Raw genomic sequence first — 16076 nt, forward strand, 5'->3', positions numbered from 1 at the left:
CAATGGCGGTCCTCTTCGCGCTGCGAAGAGGGGCTCCGCAGAAAAGGGTCGTTCGCTGCGGCAAAGCGACGACCCATTAAGATAAACCATGAGCAGAGTGAGTTCGTGGCCGTGGGACTCGGCGGCCACCTAGAGCGACCCCCAAAACGAAGAAGGGACCCCGTAAGGGGCTCCGGAAGCGCGGAGGGGAAGCGGTGCTGTGGGTTCATCGCTCTTTCTGCGGGAGTGAAGCCGCGCGGCTGTTGCAGATGAGCGCCGACCTTTCTTCCTTAATATTGGATTACAAATCAACTACTCATGAGTAAGAGCTGTCTTACATTGGATTACAAATTTATGAATTTGGCTGAAAGCGGGAGACGATAAAAAGGAAGTCCGTCTCCCGGCAAGGCTTACAGATCAAAGGCAAAGAACTGACAAGCTGGAGGCAGCGGAAAGGGATCTTTTAAAAAAAAAAAGGAACATCGTGCGCTAGAAGAGCTGGTATTTGAAAGGAAAGGCAAGTTTTTGCCCTTTTATCTTATTTTCTACTTTTGGGATAATTTAAACTGAGAACTTTCCTCCCTCTGTGGTCTTTGTAATTTCAAGAAACCAGACCTCGGGCTGACAGAGGGGAAGAGAGCTGTCTTTGCGGATATAGTATATATTTGGATCTGCTACATTGTTATATTTGGGCGATATTGGAAGAGATAAATAAGTAACTGTAACTTGCACCCCTGAGAAGCAACTAAATTGCAACTTCGAAGGCTCTGTAAGTGGAAAAAGCCTGTGGAAAAAGTTTTAAGGACTATTTTAAGGACTATTGCAGAGTTACTATTCAGATGCAGGGGCTTTAATGGCGGCTAAATTCTTTTCTTTCTTTCCTGAACTGCAACAACACTCCCTCTAGTGGAGTTTGGGACTCATTAATTCCTGGGAACTAACTTTGTTTTGTCTCTCTGCTGTCTTGTTATCTACTCTGAGGAACTGTCCCTCTCATGAAACAATAGACAAGTTGACCTTGGCTCTTTGACAGGTGGGGAATGAGTGGTCCTCCGAAAACAAGAGCTGCAAAAGCGAAAGCAGGGAAAGGCCAGCTTGTGCAAACAACTTTGACTTCTCAGTTGCGCAGATCATCAGTCCCTGCTGTTCTTGAACTTTCAACAACAGCTGAGCTGAAGGAAGCTGAACAGCCAACAACAGAGGATATGGCTGCAGGGGGATCTGATACCCTTCTAAAGGAAATGCTACAACAATTTGCAATTTTAAACAAGAAGGTGGACGACCAAACAGCAAAAATTGATTTAGCCACATCCTCTATTACTAAACTATCTGAACAAGTGGCACAACACTCTCAAGCAATTGTGGACTTAAAAGACGCCACTTCTGAGAACCGGAAATTGGTCGAGGCTGCTAGTCTGAAAGCAGACCAAGCGAACCAGAAAGTGGATGAATTGAAAGGAGAGGTAAAGCCACTACATAAGCACATCAGTGACCAGCAGGCCTACCTGTCTTTGGCAGAATTGAGAAACCGGGAAAATAATTTAAGACTACGATCTATCCCAGAGCTTGAAAAGGAAGACTTGACAGGTTATCTGACAACAGAATTTGCTAAGTTCTGGGGTATAGAAGAAGACAAGGACTTCAAAATAACAACTGCGTTTAGATTGGGAAGAGTAGCAAGGAAGGACAGGCCTAGAGATTGTTTGATTATTTTGAGGACTAAGCAGGAGAGAGACAAAATACTTGACCTTCATTTTAAGAAAGCACTTGAGATCCAGGACAGAAAAGCAGAGATCTACAAGGATATACCAAAACAACTCTTGGATCTCAGAGCTATCTATACTGACCTAGCAAGACTCTTGAGAAACAACGGGATATCATACAGGTGGGAGTTTCCACAAGGTTTATCATTTAACTACAAAGGAAAGAAAGTTAAAATTAAAACAACAGAAGACAACCAGAAGTTCCTGCACGACCACGGAGAAGATCTTCAGAAGGGAGCAGCAGCTTCTTGGCCACCGGCACCGCCTGGAACAGTACCAACACCTATACCCTCGGGCTCGGAAGAAAAGAAGGACACCCCAGAATAGAAACAACAGATTGATCCAGGATGTCTCTGCAGCTGTACAGTTGGAACATTAATGGAGCAAATTCCCCGGAGAAAAGGAAAAGGATCTTCCATATTTTAAAGAAAGAACATTTGGACTTAATTTGCTTGCAGGAAACACATGTGACTAGACTCCACAGGAAAGTGTTAATCAATAAAAGATTAGGCCAAGAATTTATCTCATCAGACAGAGTCAAAAAGAGAGGCGTGGTGATCTATGCAAAGGAGAACTTGTCACCGAAATTTTTGTTTAAAGATGAACAAGGAAGAATCCTGGCAATTGAAATACAAACGCAAGGAGAAAAAGTTCTGATATTAGGAGTTTATGCACCAAATGGGGGGAAATCGGAATTTTACAAAAAGCTGCATGAGACTTTGCTGGACTATCTGGACTACTCGAACATCATTATGATGGGGGATATGAATGGGGTGGTATCTACTCTTATGGATAAGTCACAAAATCAAAACTTAACTAAAGATGGCAGACTACCAAAAACCTTTTTTGAACTGACAGACAATATGGATTTGATTGATATTTGGCGGACAAGGAACCCCCTAGGTAAAGAAGGAACTTTTTTTTCTGAGGCCCACCTGTCATGGACAAGAATCGACCAAATTTGGACAACTAGAGGGCTGGCACCAAAGACTATAAGAGTGGAAATCTGCCCAAAGACTTGCTTCGACCACAATGCCCTGAAAATGGAAGTGAGATTTACTCCAGCCGGCTCCTTTAGATGGAAAATGAATGACAGCCTGTTTAGAGACCAAGAGTTGGTAAAGAAGGCCCAAAAAACCTTAAAGGACTATTTTGAAATTAACTTGAACACTTCGGTGGAAAAAAGAACTATCTGGGATGCAAGCAAAGCTGTAATGAGAGGGTTTCTGATACAACAAAATACGATTAAGAAAAAACTCTGGAATGGAAAAAAAGATAAAATATTAGAGAAGATAAGAGATGGAGAGAAAAGATTGAGATCCAACCCAAAATCAAAAGAGATTCTGCGAGAAATTAAATTCCACCAGTCACAATATATGAAATTGATAAATCAAGAAGTGGAATGGAAAATTAAACAAATGAAACAAAGATCTTTTGAGTCGGCAAACAAATGTGGGAAACTGCTGGCATGGCAGTTGAAAAAAAGACAAAAAATGAACTATGTCACCAATCTAGAGGTGGAAGGGAAAAGTATCCAGAAACCAGCTGAAATTAGAAGGTGTTTCCAGAAGTATTTTAAAAAGCTGTTCACTCAAGGGCCTGAGGAAATGTCTGAGATGGATCAGTTCTTGAAACGTAATGGTTTACCTGAATTACCACAGGAGAAGAGATCAATCTTGAACTGTAAAATAACACAACAGGAAATTGAGGATGCCATTCAGAATATGCAGCTAGGCAAGTCTCCAGGCCCAGATGGACTTACCTCCAAGTACTATAGGACGTTGAAAGATTACTTGATACAACCACTAATGGAGGTGTGCAACCAGATTATGGGGGGAGGAAGGGCACTGGAAACGTGGAAAGAAGCGTTCATCACATTGATACCTAAAGTGGGAACTGAAAAGACTCAACTAAGGAACTACCGTCCCATCTCACTCCTAAATGTGGATTACAAAATATTTGCAGACATTTTGACAACTAGATTTTAAAAGGTTTTAAATGAAGTAATTCACAAGGACCAAGCAGGCTTTCTCCCTGGTAGGCATTTGTTTGACAACACTAGGAATATTATAGATATTCTGGAACTTTTGCAAACAAATATCAACACTAAAGCAGTTTTAATTTTTATCGACGCAGAGAAGGCCTTTGACAACATTTCCTGGAAATTTATGAAGAAAAACCTGGAAGGGATGGGAGTGGGACGGGGGTTTGAAAATGGCATAGAAGCAATTTATTCAGAACAAAAAGCTAAGTTGATAGTGAACAATGTGGTGACAGAGGAGTTCTATATTGAAAAAGGAACACGCCAGGGGTGCCCCCTATCCCCTCTATTATTTATATCAGTCCTGGAGGTGCTGTTGAATATGATTAGGAGGGACCGGCAAATACAAGGGATACAGGTCGGAGTGAAACAATATAAATTGAAAGCATTTGCAGATGACTTAGTTTTGACATTACAGGAGCCAGAATCTAGCACAAAAAGAGTTTTAGAACTGATTCAAGAATTTGGTCGGGTGGCAGGATTTAAATTGAATAAACAAAAAACTAAAGTTTTGGGGAAAAACTTGACACCTTTAGAAACAGAGGGGTTTCAGAAGGAAACAGAGCTAACTGTGGTTAAAAAAGTGAAGTACCTAGGGATAAATTTGACGTCTAAAAATTTGAATTTGTTTAAAGATAACTATGAAAAATGTTGGCTAGAGATTAAGAAAGATTTAGAAACCTGGTCACGTTTGAAGCTTTCCTTGCTGGGCCGAATCGCAGCTGTAAAAATGAACGTTTTGCCAAAATGTTGTTTTTATTCCAAACCTTGCAGATCGTGGACAGAGTGGATTGTTTTGGAAAGTGGCAGAAGGATATTTCAAAGTTTGTTTGGCAGGGCAAAAAGCCCCGAATTAAGTTTAAAATACTAACTGATGCAAAAGAAAGAGGGGGGTTTGCCCTGCCAGACTTAAGGATATACTATGAAGCTGCAGCCTTCTGCTGGATGAAAGACTGGATTTTACTAGAGAATACAGATGTCCTAGATCTGGAAGGTTTCAATAACTCGCTAGGTTGGCATGCGTATTTATGGTACAGCAAGGCAAAAACACATGGAATGTTCAAAAACCATATTGTCAGGAAAGCAATTTTCATGGTCTGGATGAAATACAAAGACTTACTTGAAAGTAAGACCCCGAGGTGGTTATCACCAATAGAGGCCAAGGCTCAGAAAAAACCCAATATGGCCGAAATATTGGGAAATAATAGAAAACATTGGAGGTAACTGGAGGTTGCAGAGCTATGAAAAACTAAAGGATAAGGTGCAAGATTGGTTTCATTATGCCCAAATTAATGAGGTGGTTAAGTTGGACAAAAAACTAGGATTCCAGGTGGAAAAATCGAAACTTGAGACAGAGTTGTTAGAACCAAAGACCAAGGTTCTTTCGAGAATGTATAACTTGCTGCTTAAATGGAACACTCAGGATGAGACAGTTAAGTCAGCCATGATAAAGTGGGCTCAAGACACTGGGTACAATATTATGTCTGAAGACTGGGAAAAGTTATGTACCACTGGTATTAAATTTACAGCATGTAATGCCCTGAAACAATATGATACAAACTCTAAAAATAAAAATACCCAAACCCTGTAAAATTCTCAAGTAGCAATCGTAATACAAAACAGTAGCTGCAGTTTTACAGAGAACAGGTGAAGAGAAACAGTCTCCCACCCAAGAGAGTGGCAAAGGCCATCTGAAACAAATAAATCTCAGGGCCTTGCGAAAGGATCGGGATGTGGCAGATTTCCAAATGTTTACTAGTAAGGAGTTCCAGGGCCCCTGGGGCCTCAGCAGAAAAAAGTTGCCTCTCTTATTTGTGCTTGCAAATAAAATCTTGCAAAACATGAAGATCATGCCTAGTGAAATCTCAGACGCAAGAAAATAGCTAAGCAGGATTTATGGAGATCAAGGAGTCGGCTATGATGCTCTTTCCTTTTCCCTCTCCATAGCTGGGTTATTCAAAATAAGTCACCTGATAATAATAAAATGTGTACTCTCACAATGGTCATTCTTAACATAGAGCAACCTCAGGTCAAACGCATCCATGGATGATCACAATAAGTGGTTATGGGATGGTGGGACTACCATTTACATATGAGTGGGGACCAATAACCTAAAGACTGTTGCAGTGCAAAGTGCTTCTGCTCAGGATTTCAACCATTCGGTTCCATTCCAACTCCTGCCAGTAGTTTTCAATGTTTCAATCTACCCCTGTGCCCCCAAAAACCCATAATAATCAACTTTCATGCCTATTTTCATTTCATGATTTATTTATTTATTTTGTATCTCTACACACTTTGGAGTTCAGAACATAGGAAATTGTCTTATACCGAGTCAGACCATTGGTCCATCGAGTTCAGTGTTTTCAATACTAAATGGGTGCAGCTCACCAAAATTTCAGAGAGGGGTTTCTCCCAGCCAGCCCCACATGGAGATGCTGGGGACACTGAGCTATGAGCCTCCCCAAGCATGATAATAGGTAAAGGTAAAGGGACCCCTGACCATTAGGTCCAGTTGTGGCTGACTCTGGGGTTGCGGCGCTCATCTCGCTTTATTGGCCGAGGGAGCCGGGGTACAGCTTCTGGGTCATGTGGCCAGCATGACTAAGCCGCTTCTGGCAAACCAGAGCAGCACACGGAAATGCCGTTTACCTTCCCGCTGGAGCGGTACCTATTTATCTACTTGCACTTTGATGTGCTTTCGAACTGCTAGGTTGGCAGGAGCAGGGACCGAGCAACAGGAGCTCACCCCGTTGCGGGGATTCGAACCGCTGACCTTCTGATCAGCAAGTCCTAGGCTCTATGGTTTAACCCACAGCGCCACCCGCATCCCAAGCATGATAATACCTCCCTCTTATTCATTCATGTTATTATTTTGGCTCCATCAAGCCAAAGATGCAAAAGCAAGGGAATCAAATACCTTGCATAAGATGCATCCATTGCCAACACTTATATTTACCACTGGCTCTGTCTGACATGAAACTTTTAGAGACTAGGGGGAAAGGAAAGAAAGAAGCCCTGAACTTTGCAACTGTGGAGGCAGTGATGGCCACCGACTCAGATGGCTTTAAAAGAGCATTAGACAAATTCACGGAGGACAAAGCTCTCAATGGCTACTAGCCATGATAGTTATGTTCTGACACCATGGTTGGAGGCAGTAACAACAACAACAACAACAACAACAACAACAACAACAACAACAACAACAACAACAACAACAATTTATTTATACCCCGCCCATCTGGCTGGGTTTCCCCAGCCACTCTGTGCGGCTTCCAACAGAACATTAAAATACAATAACCTCTTAAACATTAAAAGCTTCATCATCATCATCATTTTTTATTTGTATTTCGCCTTTCCACAGTTAAAAAAACAAAGTTCAAGGCGGCTTACAGCATAACAAGATTTACATAATTACAAAAATCATAAACAATAAAATAAACCACATCAAAAAAAATGCACAGCCAAATGGGAAACAATTTCCACATAAATCAAAATCTAAATACAGCATTAATATCACAGTTTAAAATGACATAGGTAAAAAATAACAGCAATTTAAACAAAAACAAAACGGAGCCCTCTCTGCCCAGAAGCAGCAGCAGTGGCAGCAGTCCTTTATGGAGCCCATCAGGCCCTGCCCTGGGCCGGGTGGTGAGTGGCAGGACTGGTGCCCTCAGGCGTTGAGCAGGGGAGTCATGCTTTCTAACACCAGTTGCTGGAAAACAAAGGAGAGGAGAGTAAACTCCCCCCCCCCCATTTTTTTTAATTCATCTTATAACATGAATAAAAAACACAAACAGAAAAGACAAACAATACGAGCAAATTCTTGTCATATCCTTATTTTTCTAAACATTGTTAAGTGGGCTCCCCCAAGTCCCACCTATCTGATTTTCATTTTACTTCATCTTTAGCAGTTTACATATATCATAATTTCTAACCATCTTTTTTTTAATCACACTTAAAATAACTTCACATTTTATCACTTACAAATAATACTATTTTAAAATACCCTATCTTCTACTTCTAACCCTACAGCCTATATCCACTTCCAAAGGTTTAAATATTAACATATTTTTTTCAAATATTCCTTAAACTTCTTCCAGTCTTCTTCCACCGTTTCTTCTCTCTGGTCTCGGAGTCTCCTGGTCAGTTCGGCAAGTTCCATAAAGTCCATCATCTTCATCTGCCATTCTTTGATAGTTGGTAAATCTTGTTTCTTCCAATTCTTCGCTAACAATATTCTCACAGCTGTTGTGGTATACAGGAAAAAAAATAACATCCTTTTTGGGGATTTCACCCGCCACTATACCAAATAAAAAGGCTTCTGATTTTTTAATAAATGTGTTTTCAACACTTTTTTCAATTCATTATAATCCTTTCCCAGAAGTCTTTTATCTTGGGGCACATCCACCACATGTGGTAAAAGGTTCCTTCTTTTTCTCTACATTTCCAGCATTTATTATCATGAGTATGATACATTTTTGCTAACTTCACTGGTGTTAAATACCATCTGTACATAATTTTCATCAAATTTTCTCTTAATACATTACAAGCTGTAAATTCGATTCCCTTTTTCCACAGTTTCTCCCAATCCACCATCATGAGGAGAGAGTGATCTTGAGCTTGTGTCCTACTTGCTGGTTTCCCACAGGCATCTGAGATCAGGATGCTGGACCAGAGGGGTCATTAGCCTGAGCCAGCAGGCTCCTCTTAGTTCTCTGGTTATCTCCCGCTTGGATTACTGCAATGCGCTCTACGTGGGGCTACCTTTGAAGGTGACCCAGAAACTACAACTAATCCAGAACGTGGCAGCTAGACTGGTGACTGGGAGCGGCCGCAAAGACCACATAACACGGTCTTGAAAGACCTACATTGGCTCCCAGTACGTTTCCGAGCACAATTCAAAGCGTTGGTGCTGACCTTTAAAGCCCTAAACGGCCTTGGTCCAGTATATCTGAAGGAGCGTCTCCACCCCCATCGTTCTACCCGGACCTTGAGGTCCAGCACCGAGGGCCTTCTGGCGGTTCCCTCACTGCGAGAAGCCAAGTTACAGGGAACCAGGCAGAGGGCCTTCTCGGTAGTGGCGCCCGCCCTATGGAACGCCCTCCCACCAGATGTCAAAGAGAACAACAACTACCAGGCTTTTAGAAGACATCTGAAGGCAGCCCTGTTTCGGGAAGCTTTTAATGTTTGATGTATTATAGTATTTTAATATTCTTTTGGAAGCCGCCCAGAGTGGCTGGGGAAGCCCAGCCAGATGGGCGGGGTATAAATAATAAATTATTATTTTTATTTTTATTATGTTCATGGCAGACATAAACCAGGAAACTCCCAATTTGCTGGTCACGTAAGACAAGGATTTTTAAACAGCTAAAATTCTGAGGAAAGGCCAATTTAATCAAATCACAACACTTTTGGGAAAGGAGTGGCTCTCCTGTACTCCCCGTCCCCCCCAGGATATCATCTTAATTCTACCCGTGAGTCTTAAAGGCAAATGAATATGTACATACGCATGAGAACTAAAAATAACTCCAAACACGCAATCAGCTGTCTTTGAAAAGCCCCACTTGGCATCCTTTTTAATTCCAAGCACAAACAGGAATTTGCCAGCAAACGCCGGCTCACTTGGGCTGCGTTTATAAAATGGTCATTAAGTTCATATCAAACATGTGTGTTTTAGAGTTAAATCCTCTAAGACAATGAGATAGAATAAGTAATCATTTGACAGAAGTGCTCCTAATGAATTAGATTTCAAAACGTGGAAAGTCATTCAAGGAAAATCCTTCTTTTACCTTACACTGAAAACATATCATTAGCCTTAATTTAAGTCAAGGTGAGGTTGGAAACAGACATTGCAGGAAATTCTTGAGTGACTATTGTTTAATCCCATTTAGGGACACTTTGAACAATGACACATATATATAATGAGATATTTAAAATTCTTTGGCCAATCCCTAGCTAACGGCTTTTACTGTGGAAAGAATGAGTAATTCAATACAGCCTACTGAGCCTTTTACATGCTTTTATTCTTGATTTGTTGGACATGGGTAACATAAATTTTGAAACCAATCTATTAATGACTTAAATTGGAATCTGGTTTCCTTTACTTTACATATGGTGCTTCAACAACGAGCATAAAAACAGATGGATCGATAAGGGTTTCTGTAGTTGAGTATTTGCAATGTGCTAAAGTTAGTGCTGGGCTGTTATTATTGAATATGGTGTCAACAAATTCCCCTTTCAAGGAGGACTGCAAAAATAGTTTCCAGTGGCAAGGTTATCTCAGCCACTTGAAATAACAGGAATTTCTTTTTATTATCATTTGTGTGTGCTTTGCAAATGCAAGCCTTATTATTTTTTAATCAATTTCCCCCAGGATTGAAGACATGACAGTATGTGGAGTAATTGAGCAAGAGCTTCATGAGCTTACAGGTTCCACAAGAAGCACGAACAAGTTAGCAACATGCTACAACCTTTCAGTGTAGGCTCCTGAACTGTTGAGAGCAGAAAGAGGCATTGGTGGTCCCAGTTTGGATCAGTCAAGTCTGCTCATCTGGACTTGTCCGTAAAGGTGTGCTGAGGAGGCACCAACTTACTTCTGTGTTGAATATTTTTCCTGCATTTTTTTCAACCATCCTCCATCAATTTGTAAGAAAAGAGATTGTAACCAAAACTCATGAAAGTACAGTGGTGCCTCGCAAGACGAAAAGAATCCGTTCTGTGAGTCTCTTCGTCTAGCGGTTTTTTCGTCTTGCGAAGCAAGCCCATTGACGGATTAGCGGATTAGCGCTATTAGCGGCTTTTAGCGGCTTATCTGCTGATCGGATCAGCTGATAAGCGGCTTAGCAGCTTAGAAAAGGGGGGGAGGGGAAAAAACAGCAGGAACTCGCAAGACATTTTCGTCTTGCGAAGCAAGCCCATAGGAAATTCGTTTTGCGAAGCACCTCCAAAACGGAAAACTCTTTCGTCTAGCGAGTTTTCCGTCTTGCGAGGCATTCGTCTTGCGGGGTACCACTGTAGGGAGAAAAGTTTGGTGAGATGCATGGGTAGGATGCCAAGTTTTTGTTGTGTTCCTTTCAAGACGGCCAAGGGATGCATGTGAGTGACCTTTCTTTCATTCTAGAAAGCATATCTCCTGTGGTCCAAATTCTGTCAGCTTCCTGGATGCCCGTGTTTCCTGAAAACCCCATGATGTCCTCAGCTAAGTTTTCCGACAAACAAAACAAGTGGGGAGGCTGCATACTGACAGCCAGTGCAACTCCTTCAGAATCAGTGACATACAGTTCTAGCTGGCTGATCCATTTAAACAACTGATCGCTGCATTAAAAAAAATAACAACTACAGCTTCTGTGTTATCTTCAAGGACAGCCCTCTGTACAGCTCATTACAGTAATCCAAACAGCAAGTTCTAAGAGCATGGATTACTGTTACAAGGAATGACCATCACTAGTGATTAGACAAGACAGGTAAAAGGCAGCTGTATGTGAATTATATTAAGGAAAATGGCATCCAGAAATGTGTATGTTTAAATTGCACAGAAAAAATGCACAGATTAGAAGAAATGTGCATGAAAATACATACACATTTTTGTGTAGACTCTTCTTTAAAAAAAAAAAGATATGAATTGACTTTAAGATTGGAAAAAACGAAACTGTGAAATTGACTGAGTCGTCCATCTCTAGTGACCTCTTTTGAGCCTTTTACCAAATGCAAAAATCAAGTGCTTGTTAAAGCTCAACTCTTGGAATGCTCATGTATTCCTGAGTGGTAACTCTCAATCATTTATTGCATTTTTCATTATAAACATACAAGCAAACATACACAGTCTGCACATAATACATCACATATTACAACCTAATATCAATTGTAAGTTGCCTTGCACTTTCTTCAGTGACTTCAATTTTGATCTTATGGAAAACATATTTAACATGATTAGATTTGGTAATCATTTATATAAAACTGCTTAACTACTGTCGGATCATTAGCTGAACATTTTTAGATATGACTATAAATGTACACATCTCTCTCTCTCTCTATTGCAATGACCAGTTAGGATTTATTAGAATTGACCAGAGATTCTGGAAAGAGAGAGACATTCCCTGCTCTCACTTATGATTTGTTTTTGATAGTGAACATTGTACTCAATATTCAAAACAAAGCCCAGTAGTAAATGGAAGAAAGAGGGATTACAGAGAGAAGACAATGCCCAGAATGCTTGTGTCTAGTGTCTGGAGATGAAATTTAGTCAGGGAATTATTTCCAACATATAGTTCTCAAACTCAGCGTGAAAAGGTAGAAAAATGAAATTTTCATCATTAGAATTTGACAGCACACAGTCATAATATGCTGACATGTGTAACGGGAATTAAGGGGTTCTGCAGGCAGAAGGAGCATTCATAATTTTTTTTTTAAGGCAAATCACTTCTTTCAGCTTCATGAATCACACCCTTTTGGAAGATGGCTGGACACTTACAAATGACAGGCATAATACAACCCATCTGACTGATGCAGCCATTGTTAAATAGATTGGATCTGTAAGCCTTAATTGATATTGGGCTGAAACAAATTTTCCACACGGCTGGCACCTGTGGGCTTTATTTGCTGTCTTCTATGAGGGCGCCAAGGAAACACATTCAGTGCGGGAGGAGAAACATCATTTGATGACACCAGTAAATTATAATTGGTTGGGCTGTGCAATGGCACACACACACCCCGATCCACCCCGTGGCCCCTAGATCGGTGTGAGTCATCCTGCACTGCCCTGGGAGCCACCCACCTCAAATCTGTTCCCAAAACAATTCAGGGAGAGGGCTAAGCACTATTATTTTAAAGGGTTTTCAAACTCTATTTTAACGTACAGTTAAAACAGGGTTTAAAAATGGCCGGCGGTGCACACAAGGAAACACTGCTTACTGCCAGCACCATGCAGGATTGGATCCTCCCACTTAAGGTAAAAAGGTAAGGACCCCTGGGCAGTTAAGTCCAGTCAAAATTGATCCTGCTGGGCAGGGCATCTGGCAGGAAGGAAAGCCATGGTGCCTGGCCTACTTTTTCCCAGGGAGACACAGCCACCAGTCAAATTGGTCTCATCTTTTCTCACATAGTTTTCCCGCTCTGTCTTCCTATCCTTCCTGTCTGACACCCTCTCTTGAGACACCCAGGAATGACTCTGAGCCACTCCAGCCTGACTCACAGCAATCCGTGGCTGTGTATCCCCAACTCATCTGAAGCCCAAGCCCCTCCAAATAAGCCCTCTTTGGCTCAGGGCTTGGACCTTGTAAATGTCCTCCTTTAAAAAGACTCCAGGGATTGAGCCTGGGAACCTCTTGCATGCAAAGTGTCTGCTCTTACCACTGAATGTCCAGTGGAGGGACATTTGTTGCTTTGTCTCAGGCAGCCAAATAGCTTGGGCTGGCCTTGCCAGATCCTGAAATACTGCATATTTCTCAACCCCAATGGTTGGCTTTTTAAGTCATAAGGCTATTTCCCCATGCACAGCAGATGCAGCTTTAAAGCACACAGGCTGGGATTATTAAGCAACAAAGGATGCATTTCCAGGGCACTTATCTGCCTCCACAGCACAAACAATCAGGATATGATTACCCGTCTCAACATGATTACCTGTCTCAGCATCTCCTTACTGAAACGTTTCATCCTTTGCTCCCAAAGAACCAAAATAACACACCTGGTCCTAAAAGCATATATGGCAATGCATCTTTTTATACATAGCTGTTCATCCCAGCTGAGAAGGGGAAGTGGATTCTAGAATGCAACGTCTGCACACATCTGGAACATCAGGTGAGCCTCGTCCACAGGGAAAGAACACACACACACATGGAGAGAACAATATACGTATTCAGCACTATTACCTACCTCACTGGTAGTAGTGTGCCATTTCTTTAGCGGCTTCAATATCTGCATTTTCTCAGATATCCCTGTGTATCTCCCCTCCATCCACAGTCTAGTCATAGTTAGTAGGATGGTCAATGGTGCTTGGTGGCTGGTGAGCGAAAGATCTTTGCAAGGTTCAGGTGTTTGGGGCAAACAGATGCCCATGTATGAGGAGTAACACTTCACACATTTACAATTATAAGGGGGTTTGGAGGCTAATTGAAGCTAATACACTGGTTTTAAAACTTTTAGGTACTGTGGCTGCTGCCACACATTTTGATATGGGATTGCTACTATGTAATGACGTGGGACGTGGGTGGCGCTGTGGGTTAAACCACAGAGCCTAGGACTTGCCAATCAGAAGGTCGGCGGTTTGAATCCCCACAACGGGGTGAGCTCCTGTTGCTCGGTCCCTGCTCCTGCCAACCTAGCAGTTCAAAAGCACATCAAAGTGCAAGTAGATAAATAGGTACCACTCAGGAGGGAAGGTAAACGGCGTTTCTGTGCGCTGCTCTGGTTTGCCAGAAGCGGCTTAGTCATGCTGGCCACATGACTCCCTCGGCCAGTAAAGCGAGATAAGCGCAGCAATCCCAGAGTCGGTCACGACTGGACCTAATGGTCAGGGGTCCCTTTACCTTTTTAATGACATAGCACAACATTTCCCAACCTGATGCCCTCCATATGTTTATGACATCATCCCAGGCTATTGGCCATGCTCATTGAGCTGATGGGAATTGCAGTTCAGGAGTTGTATTCAAAGTAATGATAAGGAGATCGTTCCATCAGCACAAGCATGTTTGCTTGTCTGATGGAATGATCTCCCCTCTCCTCTCCCCATGTGCTGTTCTGAAGGATCTCCCGATCTTCCAGAGCATATTTGGGAGTGCACAGAAGTGTGCTGTGAGAGCAGAGGGGGGTGGGGTTGTTGTGCTGGTGGGAATCATCGCCCTACCATTTGCTAGTGCAACTAGTTAGTTGAATATTGTCCCAGGAGAGGACCATGTTGAAGACGGGCATAGCATATTTCACAGGGGTGTTGTATGGAAATCATATATCTGTTCCCATGGGTCCATGTGACTCAGGCTAAAGCATCACACATCATTCTAGCTCTGTTTGAAAACCGCATGGCAACAGCCAAGCTGCCTGGCCTCCAGTAGCTCTGTCTGAGCTCATGAAGTTTAATGAAAGAAGGGAGCCTGTGTGACTGGCAGATATTTTGCATGGCAACTGGGTAAAAAGTTGCATAAAAAAGTACAATGATGTGAGGAATCAATATCTAAAAGTAGTGCTCACACTTCATTTGTTTGCATGAGGAACATTCTGTTCACTTTGCTTAACTGGTTTAGCGTGTTTCGTACAAGAACAAATTGATCTTGATATCTGTGAAGATGGAAGGCAAGTTTGAGAGAAAACAAAAGAAATCCGCAGCCAGCAATCTTTCTCTGTGAAAGTGACAGGACGCAGAACCCTTTCAGCAGGAAACAGAAGTAACGGGAACATAGGAAGCTGCCCTAAACTGAGTCAGACCATTGGGTCCATCAAGTTCAGTAGGATCTACACAGACTGGCAGTGAAATGCCACGATTTCACCCCTACCTGAAAATGCCAGGGATGGAACCCAGGATCTTCTGAATGCAAATCAGATGCTCTGCACTTAGCTACAGCCCTTCCTATAAATCTTTTGCAAATCCACAGGATGAAGGAACACCTTCTGCCCTTCTGATTGGGCAGTAGAATAGTGGTGGTACAATTCCTTCTTTTTAAGTGTCTGCTATGAGATGGTAAGACATGGAATGACATCCCCACAGTGTCCTCCGATCACTGACTGCGAAATACAAAGCCAACTGGTTCTTAAGATAGCAGCTCACTGTACTGCAGCCAAGCAGGAGACTGGCACTGAAAGGTCAAAGTTCTGAGTCGCATGGGGAGCCTGCAACAGGTGTTTGAATGCAGCAGTTCATCCCTCAAGTTGTGGGGAGCTTCTGGAATAGGGGCAGTGGTGTGAGCAAGCAGGCAGGGCCAATGGGCTCCTTCTGACTCTCCCCCTCATAAAAGGGTTCATTCAAAAAGTCAAGAAGGCGAGTTAAGTGTGGGTAAACCCATAGCCTGTTCGTTTAGCCTGTTCGTACACAACCCCAGTGCAGATATCTGAATTGATGGATCCATATCTCCTTATATGGGGCATGCCTGTGGCACCTGTGCCCTCTCACTCGGGGGCAACAACCCCCCCGATGCATAGTTGATTGAGAAATGTCTTGTTTAGAAATGGAAGTGCCTCTTTCACATGGTAAATAAATATTTGTAGGGACATGCAAAGATCTCACATCCCCTATTACAGCATGTGTTTTTGTGTGAGAGTGTGTGAATAAAAGAATTCAGTGATATCTTTGGGAGGTTGGGGCAACC

This window comes from Podarcis liolepis, assembly GCF_965112155.1.
Source record: "Podarcis liolepis genome assembly, chromosome: 1".
NCBI classification, from domain to species: Eukaryota; Metazoa; Chordata; class Lepidosauria; order Squamata; family Lacertidae; genus Podarcis; species Podarcis liolepis.